The 24,302-nt window shown below is 43.2% G+C and overlaps 1 long non-coding RNA gene across 1 annotated transcript; it reads left to right on the top strand.

Moving 5' to 3' along the window:
- Positions 1-14,640: 14,640 nt before the first annotated feature.
- LOC306659217 lies at positions 14,641-22,624 on the top strand. Its single transcript, XR_013763245.1, has 4 exons — positions 14,641-20,068; positions 21,259-21,379; positions 21,803-21,937; positions 22,173-22,624. It is a non-coding gene; the product is annotated as an uncharacterized lncRNA (long non-coding RNA).
- Positions 22,625-24,302: the final 1,678 nt, after the last annotated feature.

Here is a 24,302-nt window from a genome sequence, read left to right as displayed (position 1 = left end):
AAGAAGTAGTGAATTTTCTGGTCACAGATGATGCATTCTCCCAGCATGCCACTCTTGGGGCCCTATGTATCTCCCCAGAGCCTTAAACAACAGTAAACAGTAGCACGATCGACATCAGAGCCCTGTTCTCTCCTAGTACCCTGGACTTTATCTCCATAGTACCCACCTTGACCTGTACCCACACGTTCCTTTCGCAATGGCTTACCAGTTGCTTCCTCATGGGCTGCACGCTTTGTAAGTGCAGGCTCTGTCCTTGTGGTCATCCTAGCACATGATGTTATGCCAGGCCCATCACAGTTGCTCAGTGAAAACTTATTGACCGGATGGGTGGATGGTGGTGCAGTCAGGAAGACCCAGGCCCACCCTGGCCCTTGCCCAGTGCTGGAGCACTTCCTGATCAGCCTTCCTGCCTTCACCTCTGGCCTCCTCAACCCACTCCCTCTGCAGTTGGGGAGATGGTACTAAAAGCCAGGGTTGATCAGCTCACTGCCCGGTTAGAGCCCTTTCCATAGTACCCTCTTTTAAGAACTGTCTTCCACGGCCCATGTGTTGACTAAGCTCCATGACTTCTGAATTAATTCATGTCTCTATTTGCAAATAATCAAACAGATGTGGCTACCAATCAGAAGATCCCCTGGGATCGGAAACGTGGATACGTAGGTCTTTCTATGAACCAGAGAGACCTGCAGCTAAGACAGTTGGTCTTAGCTGGTGGGATAATGGGACCCCAGTTGAGAATGTGTGATTGGAGGGTCTCTGGAAATATAAGGGATGGTGTCCTAAGTAACAGGAGAAGGAGCAATTCCTAACAGAGGAGTCCCAGAGAAACCCAGAAAACCCAGGGAAGAGTGAACCTTGGATACCAATGGCAGCTAGCTACAACACTCCATTCCATTGGTTCTCTTTGGGGAGAACAGGACTTCCCCTGGAGGCCTTGCAGGGAGTCGGGTGGGGGATGTAGAGGGTGAGAAATGGAGAGGAGGCCACCCTGTGGCCCTTCCTGGCTGAGGCTGGAAAGCGTCCCGATGTCTAGTGAGGGTAGGGACTTATTAATAATGACTCTGGGTCTGATGCTTTATTGAAATGAGACTGTGCTGATGACTAAAAAATCACCAGAGAGCTCTTTGTTATCTAAGAGTGACCAGAAAAGTTCTGGGAACTATCTGAGATTTTATCATCAGGGCAGAGAAGGAACAACCGGCAGAGCTGGTTGGAAAGGACAGTTGGGGTTGGGACAAGGGATTTGGAGACAGGTGTTCAAAAGAATGGTTATGCAATTGCATCGACACTAGTACATGAAAACATATTTGCATAACTATGCATGTTTAACAAGGGTGCAGTTATGTGGATCCTGGATGTATCCATGTATATAGAGGATCATTCCCAAAAATCTGGTACTGCACATGCTCTTGATCAGGCATTTTTATATATGTGAGTTTAATTTTCCAGTAAGATGCACATCATCCCTATTTTATAGATGATAAAACTGAGGATCAAAGACATGGACTCTTATCCCAAGGTCACTTCAAATGTGGCAGAGCTGTAATTCAAAGCTATCTTCTCTCCCTCATCCAGACTCTGTGGCTCCCCTGCTAGGTGTCAGTCCTGAGCTGGGACTGTCCCCAGGTCTGGGTATCTTCCTTAACTTTATGTACCTGTAGATTGGCCAATTCTGGGTCTGCATTTGGAGATCTCTTTCTCTATACACAGGTTGATGTGAATGCTATTATGATTCATTGACATGCTGTTGGTCCAGGTAGAGGAGTTCCCTTCTCTGAGCATCATCAGATCTTGGGCAGCTAACACAGTCACATGACTAATGCACATGAGGAATTGAGCTTTCAAAGATTTGGGGACTAAAGCCATGCTGTGGAGGGGCAAAACGGCCCACAGCTTGGTTGTTTGTAAAATAGGTTAAGTTTTTGGGTACACAGCTCTGCCCCTTTCCTCCATTCCTACCTTTCCTGCATGCCGCCTATGTGGCCAAAAAAACTCGTGGCCACGTATCCCATGTCCTTTAGCACTGTGTTCAGTACTTAAATCTAGTTCCCCTGTGATCTCATGGTGCTATGCAGGAAGAGGTGGGGAAGAGCCAGTGCCCAGATGCATCTGTGTCCTTGCTTAGGGCCTTGAACTAGATTTAATGCTCTGCTGTTGTCACCTGGATCATATTTGAATAAGATGCCTTGCCTTCATGGCTTGCACTGGGCCTTGCGAATTATGGAGCCGGTTCTGGTGGGGCATGTTTGTTGAACAAACCCCGTGCTCTCTCAAGAAGCCAGTACCATACAAATTCAACCACGTCATGTGTGAAACTGCTGAACAAACAGCAGAAGCCTGAGCTGCTGTCATAGCCTGTGTGCTGCAGGAGGTGGGTCTGTGAGGTGTCCTACGTGCTACTCAGGAAGAGGCGTGGTGTCCAGGATTTTGACCAATGGCGAGAAGAGAAACCACTCTTACCTGGGATCTCATTCAGGAAGCTGCTCTTCTCAACTAGAGGAGAGGAATCAAATGCTCTCCCCAATTTCTATGCCAGAGAGGGACTCCAGAAACAAATACTCAAAGCCAGGCATCTGGCCATAAAGCCTCTAAAACAGAGACAAGCCATCCCATCCCCTTGGGTAATCAGTAATTAGCAGCAGGCACTTTACTAAAAGGATTGGGAGGAGGCAAATCGTCCTCAGTAAGCGACTGATAGAGAACTGGCACTTGCAGTGGACTCTGAACAAGAGAATAAGCAATTACAATTAGTGCTCTGCAAACCTCAAGGGTCCTGTATACCAGGTGACCAACCATCTGCGCGGTTAGGGGCTGACCAGGAACCCTGCCAGGTACTTATAACAGAGGGAATGTAATACAGGGAATTTGTTACACAGGTGATGGGGCGGGGCCAGAGGCCAAACAAGGCCACTTCAACGAAGGACCCTGGGGTGGAGCAAGGGCAGGAAGCCACCCGTCCAGGCTGGAGAGACAAAGGAAGAGACCGTTGTTGGAGCCCAGGGTGCTCTGCAAGCCTGCTGGGTGGAAGCGGGAGCTGCAGAGGAGCTGCTGAGAGAGCAGACACTCAGGCTGAGAGGCAGAGGTCCCCTGGCTTCTGTCTGTCCGTCATTCCATCTCTCACCAGTGCCTCCCATTGGCTATCGTGGAAGTCTGGGAAATGCAGCTTGTAGTGTGGCCCTTGCTGGAACCCAGAGCAGGACAAGGGTGTAGTGGAGATCTGAGAGCAGACAGGTCCAGCATGGGCCAGCATCCTAGCGCAGGACAGTAAAGGCCACTGCACGTAAGACCACTGTAACCTCTCAAGAGCACGAGAAAGCCAGACAGACCTGTCAATAATAATAACACAAGCCATTTATTGATGACTTACCATCCAAGTGATCCTTGATTTCATGGATTTTTGATCGTTTGAAACAGGGTCTTGCTATGTTGCCCAGGCTGGTCTTGAAATCTTTGTGTGTGTGTGTGTGTGTGTGTGTGTGTGTGTCGTGCTGGGGATTGAACCCAGGGCCTTGAGCATGCAAGGCAAGCACTTTACCAACTGAGCTATATCCTCAGTCACTTTTTTTTTTTTTTTTTGTGGTCTTGAACTCTTGAGCTCAAGTAATCCTTTCACTTCAGTCTCCTGAGTAGTTGGGACTGAAGACGTGCCACCATGCCTGGCTTCACGGTAGCTTTTATGACAATTCTATGGGGTAATTAGCCTTACCCCAATTTTATGCAGGAGGTGACTGAGGCTCAAACTAAATAACTTGCCCAAGGGCTCAGTCACCTCAGTGGTGAAGAGGGGGCTGGGGGCCAGGTTTGTGTTACTAAAAGTTTTGCTTCTAACCACCATAATGTGGCCCTTGCTTAACTATACTTGGGCCAAGGAAGGGGGAGATTGGTGACATTAGAATCCCTTGCAGATCATTCACAGTTGTGGATACAATTATATTCAAGATGACTCTGTTTTGAAATGCTTAGAATTTTCACTTCATGACTGTTTCAGCAAATTCTTCACATTCTTAGCAAATTCTTTTACTGGCATCCCTAAGTCTCAAATTAGTAACCCCTGGAGAGTCTTGGCCACGTACCTAAAATGGGGAGATCCCTTTTGGTAGTCCAGATAGATTCCAGTTCCCAAAGTGGAAACTTCCAGGGGGTGACAACCTCAGAGTAGACATTGCTCACTCTGGTTAGTGGTTGTGGTTGTGTAGTGGAATCTTAATATCCTTTTAATTTGCATTTCCCTGATGACTAATAATGTTGAGCATCTTTTTGTGTGCTTATTATTTATCAGTGTCTTCTTTTGTGAAAGTTCTATTCAAATCTTTTGTCAATCTGTTTGTCTTCTGAATTGTAAAATTCTTATATATTCTGGATACACCTTTGTGAGATATATGTATGATATGTATGGTAAATCTGTTTTTTTTTTTCTCTCTTCCTTCCTTCCTTCTTTTGTGAGCTACATCCCCAGTCCTTTTTTATTTTTATTTTTTTATTTTGAGACAGGGTCTCCATAAGTTGCTGAGGCTGGCCTTGAACTTGTGATGCTCCTGTTTCGGCCTCCCCAGTTGCTGGGATTGTAGGTGTGCATCGCCATGCCGGACTTGAATTTTTTCTTAGAGTTTGTTGCTTGGCTATTGGTTTTCTTAATAGTGAAAAGCAGAAGTTTTAATTCTGATAAATCTACTTAATTTTAAAATGATTATTCTGTGTGTGTGTGTGTGTGTGTGTGTGTGTGTGTACCATTTAAGAAACCTTAGCTTACTTCAAGATCACTTCTTTCTTCTATCTTCTAGAAATTTTATAATTTTAACTTTTATGTCTAGGCTTATGTTTCATTTTGAGCTTATTTTTGTGTGTATTGTGAGTTATGGGTCAAGATTCATTTTTTTCTCCTAGTTTATGGATAGTTATTTATTTATTTTTTTCCAGCACTGTTTGATGAGAAGACCCTCCTTTCCCCATTGAGTTGGCCTGGTGCCTTTGTCAAACATCAATTGACCATTATGTGCATATCTGCTTCTGGACTCCATATGTCTATCTGTTCTTACCCTAGTGCCATGCTGCTTTAATTACTGTAGCTCTCTAAGCCTTGTGTGTGTGCATGTGTGTGTGTGTGTGTGTGTGTGTGTGTGCGTGACTTGTATCAATTACAGCTATAAGAAATCAAGTAATGCAATTTGTTTAGCTTGTTTTTCATACTCAAGATTCTTCCACCTGTCCAGAGGTCTCTATATTTCCATATCGACTTTAATTATCAGCATTTCAATTTCTACAACAGAACCTGATGGGAGTTTTATTGGGATTGCCTTATACTGATAGATTAATCTGGGGTAAATCAATATCACAACAATATTGAGTCTTTCAACTTGAAGACATGGTCTATTCCTCTGTTTATTTAGTTTCCTTCAGAAGTTATTCATTTCTTGTGGCACTATTTGGTAAGTTTCAATATAGAGGTCTCATGCATTTTAAAACTTTCATTCATGAATAGGATTGTTTTTTGATGCTGTTATAAATAAAATTAATTTTAAAATCACAGTTTTAAATGTTCCCTGCTAATACAGGATTTTGGTATATTTGCATAATTATTTTTATTTTTATTTTTAATACATTTTTTTAAAAATTATTTTTATTGTAAACAAATGGGATACATGTTGTTTCTGTTTGTACATGGAGTAACAGCATACCATTTGCGTAATCATACATTTACATAGGGTAATGATGTTTGATTCATTCTGTTATTTTTTCCTTCCCCCCACCCCTCCCACCCCTCTTTTCCCTCTATACAGTCCCTCCTTCCTCCATTCTTGCCCCCCTCCCACCCCCCATTATGTGTCATCATCAGCTTATCAGCGAGATCATTTGTCCTTTGGTTTTTTGAGATTGGCTTATCTCACTTAGCAAGATATTCTCCAATTTCATCCATTTGCCTGCAAATGCCATAATTTTATTATTCTTTATAGCTAAGTAATATTCCATTGTATATGTATACCAAAATTTCTTTATCCGTTCATCAATTGAAGGACACCTAGGTTGGTTCCACAATCTGGTTATTGTGAATTGAGCAGCTATGAACATTGATGTGGCTGTATCTCTGTAGTATGCTGATTTTAAGTCCTTTGGGTATAGGCCGAGGAGTGGAATAGCTGGGTCAAATGGTGGGTCCATTCCAAGTTTTCTAAGGAATCTCCACACTGCTTTCCAGAGTGGCTGCACTAATTTGCAGCCCCACCAGCAACGTATGAGTGTACCTTTTTCCCCACATCCTCGCCAACACCTATTGCTGCTTGTATTCTTGATAATTGTCATTCTAATTGGGGTGAGATAGAATCTTAGGGTAGTTTTGATTTGCATTTCTCTTATTACTAAAGATGTTGAACATTTTTTCATACGTTTGTTGATTGCTTGTAGATCTTCCTCTGTGAAGTGTCTGTTCATTTCCTTAGCCCATTTGTTATTTGTATTCTTGGTGTAGAGTTTTTTGAGTTCTTTATATGTTCTGGAAATTAGTGCTCTATCTGAAGTATGTGTGGTAAAGATATTCTCCCACTCTGTAGGCTCTCTCTTCACATTGCTGGTAGTTTCCTTTGCTGAGAGAAAGCTTTTTAGTTTGAATCTATCCCAGTTATTGATTATTGCTTTTATTTCTTGTGCTATGGGAGTCCTGTTAAGGAAGTCTGATCCTAAGCCGACATATTGAAGGTTTGGACCTACTTTTGCTTCTATAAGATGCAGGGTCTCTGGTCTGATTTCAAGGTCCTTGATCCATTGTGAGTTGACTTTTGTGCAGGGTGAGAGATAGGGATTTAGTTTCATTCTCTTGCATATGGATTTCCAGTTTTCCCAGCACCATTTGTTGAAGAGGCTAGTCTGTGTCCTCTATTCTGTACCATTGATCTACCTGTCTATTTTGGTGCCAATGCCATGCTGTTTTTGTTACTGTTGCTTTGTAGTATAGTTGAAGTTCTGGTATTGTGATACCCCCTGTTTTATTCTTCCTGCTAAGGATTGCTTTAGCTATTCTGGGTCTCTTATTCTTCCAGAAGAATTTCATGATTGCTTGCTCTATTTCTGTAAGGAACATCATTGGGATTTTAATTGGAATTGCATTGAATCTGAATAGCACTTTTGGTAGTATGGCCATTTTGACAATATTAATTCTGCCTATCCAAGAACATGGGAGATCTTTCCATCTTCTAAGGTCTTCCTCAATGTTTTGTAGTTTTCATTGTAGAGATCTTTTACCTCTTTGGTTAGATTGATTCCCAAGTATTTTATTTTTTTTGAGGCTATTGCAAATGGAGTTGTTTTCCTCATTTCCCTTTCAGCTGTTTCATTGCTTGTGTATAAAAATGCTTTAGATTTATGCGTGTTGATTTTATAGCCTGCTATTTTGTTGAATTCATTGATGAAGTCTAGAAGTTTTCTGGAGGAGGTTTTTGGATCCTCTAAATATAGAATCATGTCATCAGCAAATAGTGACAGCTTAAGTTCCTCTTTTCCTATTCGTATCCCTTTAATTTCTTTAGTCTGCCTGATTGCTCTGGCTAGAGTTTCGAGGACAATGTTGAATAGAAGTGGTGAAAGAGGACATCCCTGTCTTGTTCCTGTTTTTAAAGGGAATGGTTTCAGTTTTTCTCCATTAAGAATGACGTTGGCCATGGGCTTAGCATAAATAGCCTTTATAATGTTCAGGTATGTTCCTTCTATCCTTATTTTTTCTAGTGTTTTGAGCATGAAGGGGTGTTGTATTTTGTCAAATGCTTTTTCTGCGTCAATTGATATAACCATATGATTCTTATCCTTAAGTCTATTGACATGATGGATTACATTTATTGATTTACGGATGTTAAACCATCCTTGCATTCCAGGGATGAACCCCACTTGATCATGGTACACGATTTTCTTAATATGTTTTTGAATACAGTTTGCCAATATTTTGTTAAGGATCTTTGCATCTATATTCATCAAGGATATTGGTCTAAAATTTCCTTGCCTGGTTTGGGTATGAGGGTGATATTAGCTTCAAAGAATGAGTTTGGTAGGGTACCCTCCTTTTCTATTTCCCAGAATACTTTGAGAAGTATTGGAATGAGTTCTTCTTTGAAGGTCTTGTAGAACTTGGCTGAGAATCTGTCTGGTCCTGGGCTTTTCTTGGATGGTAGATTTTTAATGGCTTCTTCTATTTCATTGTTTGATATTGATCTGTTTAAATTGTGTATGTCCTCCTGGTTCAGTTTGGGAGGAGCATATTTCTCTAGAAAATTGTCAATGTCTTTGGTAGTTTCTATTTTGTTGAAATACAGATTTTCAAAGTAGCTTCTCATTATGTTCTGTATCTCAGTGGTGTCTGTTGTGATATTTCCTTTTTCATCACGAATTTTAGTAATTTGAGTTTTCTCTCTCCTTTCCTTTGTTAGTGTGGCTAAGGGTTTGTCTATTTTGTTTACTTTTTCAAAGAACCAACTTTTTGTTTTGTCGATTTTTTGAATTGTTTCTTTTGTTTCAATTTCATTGATTTCAGCTCTGATTTTAATTATTTCCTGTTATTCTGATCCTCTTTTTCTAGGGCTTTGAGCTGTAATGTTAGGTCATTTAGTTGTTGACTTTTCATTCTTTTCTGGAATGAGCTCCATGCAATGAATTTTCCTTTTAGTACCGCTTTCATAGTGTCCCGGAGATTTTGATATGTTCTATCATCATTCTCATTGACCTCTAAGAATTTTTTTATCTCCTCCCTGATGTTTTTTGTTATCCATATTTCATTCAATAGCATATTATTTAGTCTCCAGGTGTTGGAGTAATTTCTGTTTTTTATTTTGTCATTGATGTCTATTCTCAGTCCATTATGATCTGATAGAACACAAGGCAGTATCTCTATTTTTTTGCATTTCCTAAGGGCTGCTTTGTGGCATAACATATGGCCTATTTTCGAGAAGGTTCCATGTGCTGCTGAGAAGAAAGTGAATCCGTTCGTTGATGGATGGAATATTCTATATATGTCTATTAAGTCTAGGTTATTGATTGTGTTACTGAGTTCTATGGTTTCTTTGGTTGGATTTTGTTTTGAAGATCTATCTAGTGGTGACAGCGATGCGTTAAAGTCGCCCAGAATTATTGTGTTGTGGTCTATGTGATTCTTGAAATTGAGAAGGATTTGTTTGATGTACAGGGATGCACCATTGTTTGGGGCATAAATATTTACTATCGTTATGTCTTCCTGATTTATGGTTCCCTTAAGCAGTATGAAATGTCCTTCTTTATCCCTTCTGACTAACTTTGGCTTGAAGTCCACTTTATGTGATATAAGGATGGAAACCCCCACTTTTTTACTGAGTCCATGTGCGTGGTAGGTTTTTTCCCATCCTTTCACCTTTAGTCTGTGGATGTCTTTTTCTATGAGATGAGTCTGTTGCAGGCAGCATATTGTTGGGTCTTTCTTTTTAATCCATTCTGCCAGTCTATGTCTTTTGATTGAGGAGTTTAGGCCATTAATGTTCAGGGTTATTATTGAGAAATGATTTGTATTCCCAGTCATTTGGCTTATTTTTGGTTTTTAATTTGGCTTGGTTTCTCCTTTGAGTGGTTTTTCTCTAAAGTTTCTCCCTTTGCTGACCTCCATTGTTGTTTTTCATTTCCTCCTCATGGAATATTTTGTTGAGAACATTCTGTAGTGCAGACTTTCTATTTGTAAATTCTTTTAACTTTTGTTTATCATGGAAGGATTTTATTTCATCTTCAAATCTGAAGGTTAGTTTTGCTGGGTATAGGATTCTTGGTTGGCAACCATGTTCTTTCAGAGCTTGAAATATGTTGTTCCAGGCCCTTCTAGCTTTTAGAGTCTGGGTTGAGAAGTCTGCTGCTATCCGTATTGGTCTCCCCCTATATGTAATCTGATGCTTTTCTCTCGCAGCCTTCAAAATCCTGTATTTATTTATGTTAGGCATTATGTTAGGCATTTTCATTATAATGTGCCTTGGTGTGGATCTTTTTTGATTCTGTGCATTTGGTGTTCTGTAAGCCTCTTGTATTTGATTTTCCATTTCCTTCTTCAGGTTTGGGAAGTTTTCTGATATTATTTCATTGAATAGGTGTTCATTCCTTTGGTTTGTATCTCTGTGCCTTCCTCAATCCCAATAATTCTTAAATTTGGTTTTTTCATGATGTCCCATAGTTCTTGGCGATTCTGTTCATGATTTCTTACCATCTTCTCTGTTTGGGCAACTTTATTTTCAAGATTAAATATTTTGTCTTCATTGTCTGAGGTTCTGTCTTCCACGTGGTCTAGTGTGTTGGTGATGCTTTCCATTGAGTTTTTTATTTGGTTTATTGTTTCCTTCATTTCCAGGATTTCCATTTTTTTTTTTTTTTTTTTTAGAATCTCTGTCTCTTTGTTGAAATGATCTTTTGCTTCCTGCAGGTGCTCTTTCAGCTTATTGGTATGATCATTCATTACCTGCATTTGCTCTCTTATCTCATCCTTTGCTTCACGAATCATCTTAATCATGTACTATCTGAAGTCCTTTTCTGACATTTCTTCTAACATACTGTCATTGGATTCTATTAATATAGAATCTAGATTTGTTTGGATCATTTTCTTCCCTTGTTTTTTCATGTTGTTCATGTATCTTCCCCTCTAGCAGTGCAGATCTGGGATATTGCAGATTTCCCCCTGTAGCCTTGTAGTGGCCCTTTAGGTTTCCAAAACCTTTTCTTAAAGGGGAGATCAATATTAGCATTGCCCAAACCAGACACTATGCAATCCTAGACCAAATAGCCCCTATGAGGACAATAACAAAATTGTCATAATAAACAGAATGAGTTAAAATATTATCTTCAGTAAAACAAACAGATTTGCAATAAGGTCTGCAGTTTCTAATGGAGGACAAAGAGGATGCAGAGGGATGTAGAATGTGGCTGTTAATGGGATAAGAAAAGAATATACAGAAGTTGTAGATTAAAGAAAGGGTGAGAGTGTAATCAAAAGAAATTGGATGTTAGCATGCATAAAAGGGAGAAAGAGACTCTGAGGGAACAGGAAAAAAAAGGAAAAGAGAGCAAGAAAAGTAAAGAAATAAAAACTTAAAATTTTTCAATAAGGAGAAAAAAGAAAATCTACAGTGTAACAGTCATATAGTAATAAAACCTTCCAGTATTTAGTAACCTTATGCATGAGAGGTATCTGACATTGAGCTTCTAGTCTCCAGCAGGTGTCTCAGGATGGGATTTGCCCCATCAAAAGATTGGAGCTCTGGTTTCCAGGATTATCCAAGATGGCCACTCTGGCTTCCAAATGTGTTGGCAAATGGGGAGCTGCAGCTCAGGGTGTGGATGTGGTCAGCTGGAGATCCTGGAGGCGGTGTGCAGTTGGTCAGGTAGGGGTCCTGGAGGTTGGGTGTGTTTGGTGTGGTTGTGGGATCCTGGAGGCTGGGTGCAGTTGGTCTGGGGTCCCGGTGATGGGGCACAGTCAGTTGGTCTGGGGGTCCTGGCGGCAGGGAGCAGTCAGTCGATGTGAGGGTCCCAGAGGCAGGGAGTGATGGGTTGGGCTGAGAGATCCTGGAGACGGGGCTTAGTCAGTCTGGCCAGAGGTCCTATGGGGCCTGGCTGTTGTCTCAAAATGGCGGCAGCCACGTGTAATCAAACCTGCAGGTACTGTCACAGTGAACTTCCAGGCAACAGCAGGCAGCTGGTGCTCCACTGGCGGTTGGCGATCTGTTGGCTGACTGTTGTCGGATGATCAGGAGGTGAACCTCGTGCGTTGGGAGATGGATAGGTGTAAGGCAGACGATGGACAGGCAGGAGGCAGGCAAATGGAGGATGATAGACGCCTGACAGTGAGCAATCTGCACTCAAAAAAGGCGTTGATATGCTGGCAGACTGCAGGTGGTCACAGCAGACAAATGGGGTAAACAGCAGGGGATTGATAAGCAGCAAAAACTGCCTTACCAAGAAACAGATATCTTCTGCTTGAAACCAGAGTTATGGAGTGACACAGAACACAGCCTCCCTCTAGTCCACCATCTTGTATCTCCTCTCCTGCTCTTTGAGTATGTGGCAGGCACTGGTCTGGGGACTGACAGAGAAGAAGAAGACCTAAGCAGGACCTGAAGCTGGATAGTGAGGGGATCTAAGGTGGGGGTCACTGAAGAGTCCCTGGGGAGGGAGGGCATAAGCAGAGACCACAATGCCTGAGGGAGGAACCTGGGCAGAGGGAACAGCAAGTCCAAAGGCCCTGAGACAGGAATTCCTTGGCAGGTTCAAGAATACATATTTTAATATATATTTTAAATACATATATAATTTAATTTTAAATAGTTGGAAAATTTCCAGGCATCTTTTTGTTATTTATTTCTACTTTGATTTTTGCAGTGAGAAAACATACTCTATCTGATCTTCTGTCCTTTTGCGTTTGTGAGACTCGTTTGTTGAGCTGATCGACCTTGGTGAACGTTCTGTGTGCACCGTGTAGTTGTTGATACAGTGTATAACTATCAATTAGCTTGAATTGGTTGCTAGGGTTCTTCAGAATTCTGTATTATCACCTACATTTTGCTTATTTATTAATAAGAGAGGAATGTTGAAGTCACCAACTATGATCATGAATTTGCTTATTTCTCCTTTCAGTTCTGTCTAGTGCCTTGTGTAATGTAAGGCTCTGTTAGTAGCTATGTAGACACTGAGAATTATCGTGTCTTGCTGATTAATTGACCCCTTTATTACTAAGAATTGTCCTTACCCTGAAGTCTAACTTGTCTGACTTTAATACAGACACTCTATCTTTCTTATGCTTACTGTTCTTGTGTGTGTTTATCTATTCTTTTAGTTGTAGGGGGAGGTGGAAGGGGATCAAGGATTGAACCCAGCACCTCACTGTGCTAAGCTAAGTTCGTGCCTTGCCCCTGAGCTAGCTGCCCAACACCCTATCTTTTTACTCCTAATGTATTTGTGTCTTTTTCCTCAGTGTGTTTCTTGGGCAGACTTGGGTCTTGATGTTTTAATTTTGTTTGACAACATCTTCCTTTTAAAATTGGTGTGATTATCCCATTTCAACTTAATGTAGAAAGGGTATGATTGGGTTTAAGTCTGACATCTTGCTTTTCATTTTCTTTGCATCATCTGGTTTTTTTTTCCTTTATTTTTGATTCAAAAAGAATTAGTTCAGAATTTTTTGGTATTTTATTTTATCTTCTCTATTGATTTCTTTTTTCCTTCTTTTAGTGATTGCTCAGGGCTTACAATATGCATCTTTAATTTTATCACAATCTACTTTGAACAGTATTGTTTCACTTCTCTATAGTGAACTAATTTTATAATCAAACATTTCCATTCTCTCTGCTGTCTTTCGTTCTTTCATCGTTTTTCTTATCTGGACTTATATAATAAACTCCACAACATAGGATCATTATTTTTCATTACTTTCCATCAATTTTCTTTTAAAGAAACTTAAAATGGGAAAATATATTTATCAGCATATTTATTGTGTCTGTTCCTTCTGATCCTTCATGGAAGTCTGAATTTGTCTGGTGTTATGTCATGTTTCTTTCAATTTCTGAGGAGTTTTAAAGTCATTTCTTAGTATTGCAGATCTGCTGGCTATAAACTTTCTTATCTTGTTTTTCATGGAAGGGCATGAAGATGTTTTTATTTTGTCTTTATTTTTAAAAGTTTTTTTTTCTGGTTTCACAACATATCTGTCATCCATCTGTATTACTTTCAGCATTACAAGTTTGTTATTCCATTTGCTCCTATATTACATTTTTCTTAAAGGGAGTCGTCAATCCTTCTTACTTTGTTCTTTTGCAAGTCTGCTAAGATTTGAATTAATTAATTAGGATCAATTGGTTAACACAATTTTAATTAATTTGTTTCCAGCAATTTGATTATTATGATGTGACATGGTATGGTTTTATTTTTGTTCATTCTTCTTGGGATTCATTGGCATTCTTGGGAAGGTGGATTGAACTTTTTGTCAAATCTGGAAAAATTTCAGTCATCATTTCTTCATGTATTCCCACCCTTCAGAATTTTGGAATTCCAGTTACAAGCATGTTGGACTGCTCAGTGTTGTCCTGAAGGTTGCTTTGGTTCTTTTCATTCTTTTTCCACCCACTGCCACCAGCTTGGGGCATCAGATTGAGTTGTTTCTGTGACCCTGTCTTCCAGTTTGATGATCTTCTCTTCTGCTGTATCTAATCTGCTATTAAGACCATCCAGTGAACTTTTTATTTTATGTGTTAAATTTTTCAGTTTAAAGGCTTTACTTGTTTTGTAACTTTTCATTTTTGTTCAAATTATGTTCATATTTTCTTTACGTCTTTTAACTTATAGTAGTTGTTTTAAAGTTTTTTTCTGCTAATTTTGTCATCTAGACCATTTATGGATCTATTTTTACTGACTTTTTTTTTCTAGCTATAGGTGACATTTTCTTGCTTCTTTGTTCTCTCATGATTGAATGCTAGACATGTGATTATTATGTTCCATTGTGGATTTTATTGACTTCATTTAAAATGTGTTGTCTTTTGTTCTCCAGGTAGCTCATTTACTTGGAGGAACAGTGCAACCATTTTAAGACAATCTTCATGGGGTGTGTGTACAATAGCCTTTAGTTCAGGACTTATTTAATCCTATTCCTAAGGCATGAGATTTTCTTGGTCTGTGGAACGCTTGGATATTGAAGGAAATGTGTACAGTCTGGCTTGGTACTTGAACATTTCCCAGTCCTGCCTGAACTCTGGTAGTTTTTCTTATCCTGGGGATTGTTCTTTACCTGGCCTATGAACTGTTTAGTAGTAAGACAAAGAAATGTGGGGTCTCTATGGTGATTTCTGAGACCTTTCTCTGGGTGATTTCTTCTTCTCTAGTATTTATTTCACAAATCCTAGCTAGCCTAACCTCTCTGAACTCCAGTCTCTGTCTCCTTACTCAGCATGACTACTATGCTCTGCTTGAGTTTCCTCTCCTGATGCCAAAGTCTAAAAAGTGTCCCTTACTCCCCAGGCAGAAAGTTGGATTTATGTAAATGCACATAGTTTTCATTTCTTCTTTCTGAGGGACCACAGTGCTATAATGCCTGTTGTTTAATGTGAAAAAAAGATTATTTTAATCCAGTTTTAGAACTGTTTATGAAGACAGGCCTAGTTTTTCCATCATGGTCAATGGAAGAAACCCTTCCATTTAAAGCATCTATTATTCCCCTGTGTGTACCAAATTTGTTTAACCAGTTCACTATTGATGACCCTTTATGTAGTTTCCAATCTCTACCTTTTATAAACAATCTTGTAGTGTAAATCACTGTACCTAATTAATTTCATACATATCTGAGTGTATTTGTGGAGTGAATTCTCAAGAGATTAAAGGGAGCCAAATGGCACATGCATTTTAATTCTTTTTGCATTTATAATTTGATAGACATTTTTTATATTGCTCTCATCAAGTGCTCTGTTTATATTTTTGCCATTGATATGAGTGTATGTCTCCTTCCTACACTTTTTGATCTTTACATGTTTGGTGAGTAATCTTCATTTATTATGCATGAGGGTTGGCATCTGTTCATATATTTAAGAGCCATTAGTAGTTCTTTTCTGTGAAATATCCATTCATAACATTTTCTCTAATTTTTATAATTAAAAAAATCACACATAAATAAAACAAATACAGGAGAGGGTTGGATTGGCTCTTTTAGGTCTCAACATGCTCCAATCTTAAAGCCAAAGCTCAGTGCAAGTCAAATCAACCAGAAACAAATCCTAGAAGACACAAATGCCTCTTTGCAATTGCAGCAGAGAACTGAGTTGAGGAAGATGAAGGATACCCAAGGTAAGCGTATGATTCAGTATTCGGATTAATCCAGATGCAACCATCTAATGAAAACAGAGGCGTGTGGCTTATCAACACATGTGGAACAGACCTAGCTGCAGAAGGAAGGTCCCAAGTGAGTCAGAAGTGTGGAGGAAATGCCAATCTGCTGTCAGGCTGTGAGGACAGAAATGAGGCACAGGGAGGACTGTGGGACTTTCAGCCGCGTCCCAAGTGGGTGAGAGAAGGGTTAACTGTTGGAGGAGGATGGTGCCTGCAATAAATCAATTAATTACCAATACTTATCTAATCAATAAACACACAGGAGTCAATACTCTTTTCAAAAGGAAGGGCGTGTGACAGATCGCACCATACCAGATCTGGCCTCCAACAAGATGGAGGACCCCCCTTCATCTTTCTTTATTGTCAAACAGGTAAAGGGACCCAGATGGGAGGGGCTTCTGTGAGGAACAGGATGGGGTGGAGTTAGGGAAGCCATTTGCTTAGGGAACTAGCATATCCCCAGATGTTAAGCCACTCCCACACAGGGCCACCTACTCCCTGGCAGTCTGGAACAGTCTCTCATGGCTGCCAGTTCCTAGTCAGGCCTCTGTATCCCGTGGCTCAGCCAAGTCTGATTCTGCTAGGCACGGATGGCTCCCCACAGAGGACTTCCCTGCAGAGTGCTGGTGAGAACTCACCACTGGCTTCCATCCATGGCTTTGCAGTTCTGAGAAGAAGTGGAAGCTCTCCGGAGATGAGAAGTCAAGGTGCTGGAGAGCCTTGGAACCAGAGCATGAGATCAGTGCTGGGGAGGATGGGCAGTGCTGTCTAACAGGCAGAGGAGAAGTTCAAGGGTGCCAGGGGTGCAGGGAAGACTTTCCTATGGAGGAAGAGGCTCTGCCCATCTCAACAGGGAGGTCGACCATTGGGGCAAGCAGAGAAAGAGATCTCAGTTCACTGTAAGGAAGGACTTCCCAAAAGACCTGTCTAAAGATGATAAAGGTCTCCCAGAGAGTGGAGTTCTCCATCATCAGAAATATTCAGGTATAGGCTACATCTCCTTCATTGAGAGGGGCTTCAAGTATCTTGTGGCTGGTTGGACTCCATGGCCTGCATTAGCTCTTATGATTCTGATATTCTCTGTTTTTACACCCTCTCTCCAGGCATAGATGATCAGACTCCAACAGAAGGACTTGCTGAGAATTAAAACACTGGAAAATGGTGAAGCCAGGCCCACAGCCTAGGCTGGGAAGGTTATGCTGAGGTTCCTGCTTATCTATCTCCACTATACTTTTGGGGGGTTTTCAAACCAGGGGTTGAACTCAGGGGCACAAGACCACGGAGTCACATCCCCAGCCCTATTTTGTATTTTATTTAGAGACAGGGTCTCACTGAGTTACTTAGCGCCTTGCTGTTGTTTGAACCTGGTTTGAATTTGAGATCCTCCTGCCTCAGCTTTGGCTTCCAGAGCTGCTGAGATTATAGGCGTGTGCCACTGTGTCTGGCTCCACTATGTAATCTTGAGACAAGTCTAAGCCAGACATCTCTGGGAGGTTGTTAGTGAGGGGATGTCCTTTGATATCATGGACAAACCCGGGACCCATGTTCATTAGAGCTGAGTTTGAATTCTGGTTCACAATCCTTGTGCTGGTCAGATCATCTTTCTCAATCTTAGTCCCTTGGATATCAAACATTGATGATCTCAAGTTGTACCATCCCGGTCCAGCCAGCCTCCGGAACTCCCCCATCCTTAAGACTCTTACAGGATTTATCATCTGCACCATGTGCTGCCTTCTCTTCCTATGACTCTACCTTGAGAGCATGCTCTGTGAGGGTGAGGACAAGTCCTTGCCATGCTTGCATCCCTAATGCTCCTGATGTAGTGCCTGGCACGTGGCAGGTGCACCTTAACGTGTTCTTGCTTCCTAGCATCCCCTAGCTCCCAATTCCCAGGGCCTGGGGAAGCTCCTTAAGCTAGTGAATAGTATTTCCCCTTACACAGGAGAAGGAAAATAAATCAATAAAGGTGCTCAACAAGATAAAAAGAAGATCAGGGCATCTGCTCTAACCAGGTGGCTGAAATCAACATGTTTCCTGAGGACATTTTGACCAATCACCTCAAAAATGTTCTGCTGTTTTAACTATTAGAAGGGGGTTTAATGATAAAAATATGTCCTGGACAAGCATCTCTGTCAAGTATGGAACTCAGCCAATACCCCGGTGTTCAACTTTGTCTGTAAGATGTTGGTGACATTGGATGCTAGTAATGAGTCTCACAATAGGTGAAATTGGGTGCTTCTCTTCTGAAATGGCCCTAGAACTTTCTCCTCTGTGGGGAGACAGAATTTTACTCACACATCATCTTTTTAGTCATTTCTACAGTGGTACCTCGGCACAGAAAGTCTTCAGGGAGAATGGTGTTCCCCTGCCAAGGCAAGGCTGGCTCCCTGCTGGTTATCTCCAGCTTTGAAGTCATGGAGCTGGTGTGGGGAGTAAAGGTCAGGAGGGCTAGGGTGGCGAGTTGTGGCAGATTGAAAATTGGACCAAATTCTTGCACATCCATGTTGGAGTCTTCTATAGCCACACCTGGGCATGGTTCCATGGGGGACAGGGAGGTTCTTTGTCCGTGAGCTTAGCCATGTAACTTGCTTTGGCCAGTGGGATGCCACAGGAGTGATGTGAGCAGAAGATAGAAGTGTGAGTGCATATGGGGCTCTCTCCTTCCTGCCACCACCACTCCCAGGAGAAGCATGTGCTCTCTAAGTCTAAACCCAGAAGGTGACATGGAAAAGATAGTAACTCAGCTGAGCCTAAAACTGAACCCCAACTGACCCATAGATTCAGGAGTAAGAAAGGTGAATATGTGTCATAAGGCACTGATGTTTTGAAGCTTTTTGTTATGCAGCATTATGTGTTAATAGCTGACTGATACAGCTGGGAAAACTGTGCGTGTGTGTGTGTGTGTGTGTGTGTGCGCGCGCGTGTATGTGCATGTGCATGCTGAGTGCACATAATCATGTTGATGGAGAGTTTCAGTTCCTTTCTCAGGATTCCAGCCAGACTTGACAGCTCATAGGCAGCTGCTCTTAATCTTCCTGGCTCCCCTGCTGGTTTTTGATGCTGTGCTTCTCAGAGAAGTTTACGGAATGTGGGCGCAGTCAAGCCATTCTGAGTTACCTAGTGTGGTAGGTTGTTGCATTAATGACCTTGAATGAATTAAATCTCCTGTGTCAGTACCCTTGTCTCGTTCTTTTCCAGGCTGACTCTGGGCTTGGCTGTGTGACTTACCTAGCCAGCAGATGGTGACTGCATGATGCTTCTTTAGTTCATGTGCACAGGGCTTGTGTTCTCTTGCTGCTGGGAACTCATTTTCCAGCTTGTGAGAAACCCAGTTAGCATCCTTGAGAATAAGAGACCAACTGGAGCGGGCCCAGGCACCCAGCAGTCCTAGACATAGGAGTGAGACTGTCCTGGAACTTGCAGCCCAGACCACAAGAGCTGGCTGGCCAGCATAGAAGCATATGAACCAGCACTTGTTTTAGTACATTGTTGGGGGGGTTGGTTATACAGCAAAAGTCCGCTAATACCGATGCAAAAGATGGTTTGTAAAAGTAGTGGAGCCTCATTTATGCACGTGCACTTAATGAGTTCTTACTGTGTTCTAGATGTAGAGCTTGAGATTTGGAGCTAGGGGACAAGTTTTATTTTTTATAGAGACCCAGAAGACAGATAGCATGGCAGGAGCTTTATCTAAAGGAGACCTGTGAGTGGTGGACACTGGCATAAAGGGAAAACGGGGTATCCAAGGTAGAGAAGGGCAAACCAAGGACACAGTGACCACGACCTACACGGAGGTCTGAGCTCTAGGTACAGGTTGGGCTGACAGTGGGGCCACAGCTGAAGAAGACTAAGGAGCTCAGAACTTGGAAGATTCTGCTCCAGGCAGGAAGCCATTGTTCCTTAATGGCAATAACAGGGTCATGAGAACAACCCCTCACATCTTTTGAACACCCTCACATCTCGTTCTCATTCAATTCTCATGAGCCCTTGAGAAGGTGGGTCAGATGTTTTCAGCTGCATTTTATGAAAGTAGTATAGTGACATACCCAGAGCCACATGGCCCCTAAGAGGCAAAGCTGGGCCAAGTGTAGGGGCGCCGTGTACAACTCTCCACTGCACTGAAAGATCCCCTGGAATCTGGAGTCAGCACTGGAACGTCAGTGGCCCGGAAGACCCTGAGGACGCAAGAATTGGAGGAAACGGCAAGCACCGGGGTGACAGGGTAAGTGCTGGGTGTTGGTCGGAGCAAGGAATCGGGTTCATGGGAGTTGGGTGGCTGTCAAGGACCCTGAAAGAAGAGGTTGCGCAGTGAGCAGGGCAGTTGTTAAATCGGTCAGTGAACAAAACTACCTCTCTACTACCCACCTGCCCAATCATCAACCAATCCTTCATCCACACATCCGTGCACCTAACTACCCAACCACTCACTCAACCAGTCAACTACCAATCTACCTGTTAACCAGCTATCCACTCAGCCTGCCACCCAATCAACCATCTAAAAAACTAAACCACCACTGAACCTGCCAACAGACAGCCAAGCATCCAAGTGATAACTAGTTCTTCTTGTGGGCAATGTATGGTGCCAGCAACAGGGGACAAACAGAAGGGACTGTGAGTTTCACTTGATTCCTTCTGCTCCCATACCCCCTCCCACTGCCACCCCACATGCAAGGAGTTAAAAAATATCTGCCTTAAAAATGCCTTTCCACGTCGACTTCCCGCCTATCTCTACTGCTTCTTTCCAAGTCTGGGCCACCACCACATTTCCTAGGCTCCTGGAAACCTCTCACCTGGTACTTCAGGTGCTGCCCCTGCCTTTCGGCAGGGATCGGTCACATCCCTGTCCTCTTTCCAGCTTCTGGTGGTGTCGTCATCCTACCTGGAAATAAATCCAGGTTTCTTACCAGAGTCTCTGACTCGTTCCATGAGAACGTCGTGGCTGACATCCCTGATCTCACCTGCTACCACCCCTTCCTCTCCTTCCCTCACTCTACCCTCTCTGGAATTCCTTCTGTTGCTCCCACGTGGAAGCTTGTCCATCACTTGCTTTCTGCCCTGGAATGAGCTGTCCTCCGATCTCAACATGGCTGCAGCCTCCTAGGGAGTCTCATCTCGATTCAGGCTGTCACCTCGTTAGAGAGGTCTCCACCACCCCTCTAAAGGCCGCCCGTCACTCATCACGCTGCTCCCGGCTCTTCCCAGCACCTGCCATTCAGTTTCTGTGTTTAGTAGTCGGCTGTCTGTCTCTATCTACAGAATAAGAGGGACAAGATCAAGGGCCTTGTCTGTCTCCTGCACCACTGTATTTCCATGTGGCGTGACGAGCACCTCACAGGCCCTCAGGGAATGGCGGTTGTTGATACTATGCCCACCACCCACTTTCTCCTCAGTGCCTAATTTCTTGTGTTCCAGAATGTGCTGGTTGATGCTTCCTGCTGTAGTCAACAGTCCTAGTTCTTTGTGAGAGAAGACACGCTCCTTTCTTGTTGTCACCCATCCCACAGGCCCTCAGGGGATGCCCACACCATAACAGGTATCCAGACATGTGCCTGAGGGCAGTGTTGACGGACCTCATTTTCAGACCCAGGCCTGGTGGGACTTGGGTGTTAGGATGCAGCAGACTTGCAGCCCACATGCTGGCTCCAGTCTCCAAGGTGACAGCTCATCAAGGTCCCTGTGTTTGGTCCTGCACAGCAATGGTGGCCATCCACTGCCCAGGAGGCAGCCTGGCCTGCACAGCAGTGGACATGGTGGCCTTCTGGGAACTAGGTTCCCTGTCCCCATTCATCATTTGTCCAGACCTCACAGAAGAAGGAATTCAAAAGGGAAGAATCAAAGGTCTGGGTGCATTTTTGTGGGGGCAGCTGGGACGGGGGAGCGTTGAGGAAGTCTGTATTTTGCTGAGCATTGATTAAGGGTTGTTCTCTGCTCCTGTGGAATTCCATGGACCGCCCAGAACACAAAACCTGGATGCCATCTTTACATGAGGACATCCTTCACCTTCTTTTCTGGGGCCTCACCCCCTCGAAGCCTCCACCACTCCACAGAACTCTCCTTCTGCCCTGTGTGGGATTAACCAGATGGAGCCCAGGTGGGGTCTTGGAAGGTACTGGCAGCTCTCAGGCACATTGGAGCAGGCGCCCTAACTGGAGAATGTGTCTTGTCAGTGAGAAATGCTGCAATACCGTGTCTGTGTTAGGAGGGCAGCAGTGAACATAACACAGTATGAGAAGGGACTCAATGGTCCCCACGCAGAGAATTTACTAGACCACTGAGTGTTTTCATTCATATGCTTCCAAGCGTATTATCCATGTTCATTTCCTTAGTAAGAAGAACCGATAGGACCCCATCTTTGACTTGAAGGCTTGGAACTTGCAAGATGAGCAGCAGAGTGAGCCCAGTAACCACAGGGCCAAAGGGCTCCCAGTTGGAGAGCAATGGTATCTGCTTCGGATGGCTTTTTTGTTTGTTTGTTTTGCTGTCCATTGGCGTCACTTGTAGCCATTGAGTCTGTCCTTCACTATGCTCTTTCTCATCATGTTAATTTCTTTTCTAGTAAAATGGGAATCAAAACAGCTGCTTATCCTGGTGGCTTGGACACACACCCAACAGACACCGTGTGAATCCCTCCTGTGCACACCACGTGTCAGGGGGGTGGAGATGCCCAATGCTACGTGGGGTCTGTGCCCTTGGGATGCCCGCACCCAGTGCTGGCAACTAGACATGAGCATCCAGAAGGAGTCACCAGAGGGGCTGGCTTTGGAAAGGTCCCTGAGGCGTGGGGAGAACTGAAGTAGAACCTATGAAGTTATGCTTTCCAACCTGGGGACAGCAGGAGGGAGCAAGATGGAGGTGGCCTGGGGGCCTTCCCAGGTGGCTGAGATGTGACTTATAAGCAGGTGATGACAGATTCAAATGAGACTTTTCAGAACACCTCTGCCTTTCTCCATCCCATCCAGTCCCCTTCCAATGAAGTTAATAGACGGGGGTCAAATCTAGGCTTCAGCAGTCCCCCCAGGGCGGGCTGGCATCTGGAGTCATCGTCACGCTCGCTCTGAGTCTACATCAGGAGCAGGCCAGTGCCCTTGAGGACCAAGATGGCAGGAGGTGGCTGGGGAATCATACAAACTTGTCTGAGTTCTACCCTGTTCCTTCCTGGGTGTTTGCAAGATTTAAAATACAATATTTTAAAAATAGGACTTTTGCATGATTCAATGCTCCAAGGTATATCTGATGACATTCTTATCAAGTTTTTCATTTATGTACACAGACCTCCCCATCTAGAAGGCATCTGTTAGAAGAAGTAACTTCTCTTTCCATGTCATTTAGATACTTCAGGGACTAGAACATATATGCACAAAGCATGTGTGAATGGGAATTCTTATTTTTTTAATGATAATAAAGGTAGATGCTCTGTAACTTTTTCACTGCAGCATGTAGTTTGGAGTTAGCTCCATTCCTATTTGGAGAGACCTGACCAATGCATTGGTTACAGCTGCATAGTATTCTATTGTATGACATGCACACAGTACATATATTTAACCAGGCTCCTACAGAGGGGCATTTGTGCTGTTTAAGCAGGATGTATTTTTTAAAAATACTTTCCCTAGTTGTAGATGGACATAATACCTCCATTTTTATTTATTCATTTTTATGTGATGCTAAGGACTGAACCCAGGGCCTCATGTGCGAGGTGAGCGCTCCAGCACTGAGCCACAATCCTGGCCCCTAAGCAGGAGGTTTTAAACAGAGCCTGGGAAGGCTCTCCCTGCTGGCCTCATCCATGGTAAGACCTCCCTCTTGGCAGGTGGCCTGCAGGCATGGAAGGCTGGCCACAGTCCCTAGAGAGCCATTAGGGTAAATGGGACTAGGACCAGCCTTGGGGACCATGTCCCCCCTTAGGGAAGTAGTTATGAGACTCTACCAGTGGCTAAAGACTCAAGCTTTAAAGGCAAACAAGAAGGACCTGTTGTCATCCCAGAGATGAGAAAGCTGTGTCCTGGTGAGTCTTGAACTCCTGGGTGCACCTGGAGCTTTGTTGGTGGCCTGGCTGATGCCCAGGTCAGCCGCTCACACACTCCTGTCTTACCGCAGCCCTAAGACCTTATGTGCTAGGAAGGGCATGTGGAACAGAAGATTAACATCTGGGTGGGTGGTGGGGTGGTTGCTGTTGAAACTCGTTTCTCTAGAGTCTCCTCTTTACTAAATGTGGGACCGAAGTCCTCCCATTCCTTCTCCCAGGATTGCTGGGCAGAGGGGACCCTATTTATCTGGCAGCTGAACTCACAAATTCATTGTCAGTCATTGACATCTTTATGATTGGCTTATGGGGTGGTGCCATGGCAGAGGGGGGGTCTTGCCAAAGAGGCACATGAGACACAGGAAGGAGGCCCTCTGTCCTGCCCCAGGGGAGCACAGTGCATGCACGTTATGGAGGTCACACGGGGCCCGGAAGG

This window comes from Sciurus vulgaris (assembly GCF_902686455.1).
Source record: "Sciurus vulgaris genome assembly, chromosome: 4".
Lineage (NCBI taxonomy): Eukaryota > Metazoa > Chordata > Mammalia > Rodentia > Sciuridae > Sciurus > Sciurus vulgaris.
The sequence above is the reverse complement of the archived record's forward strand: the minus strand, read 5'-3'. Positions and strand labels throughout refer to the sequence as shown.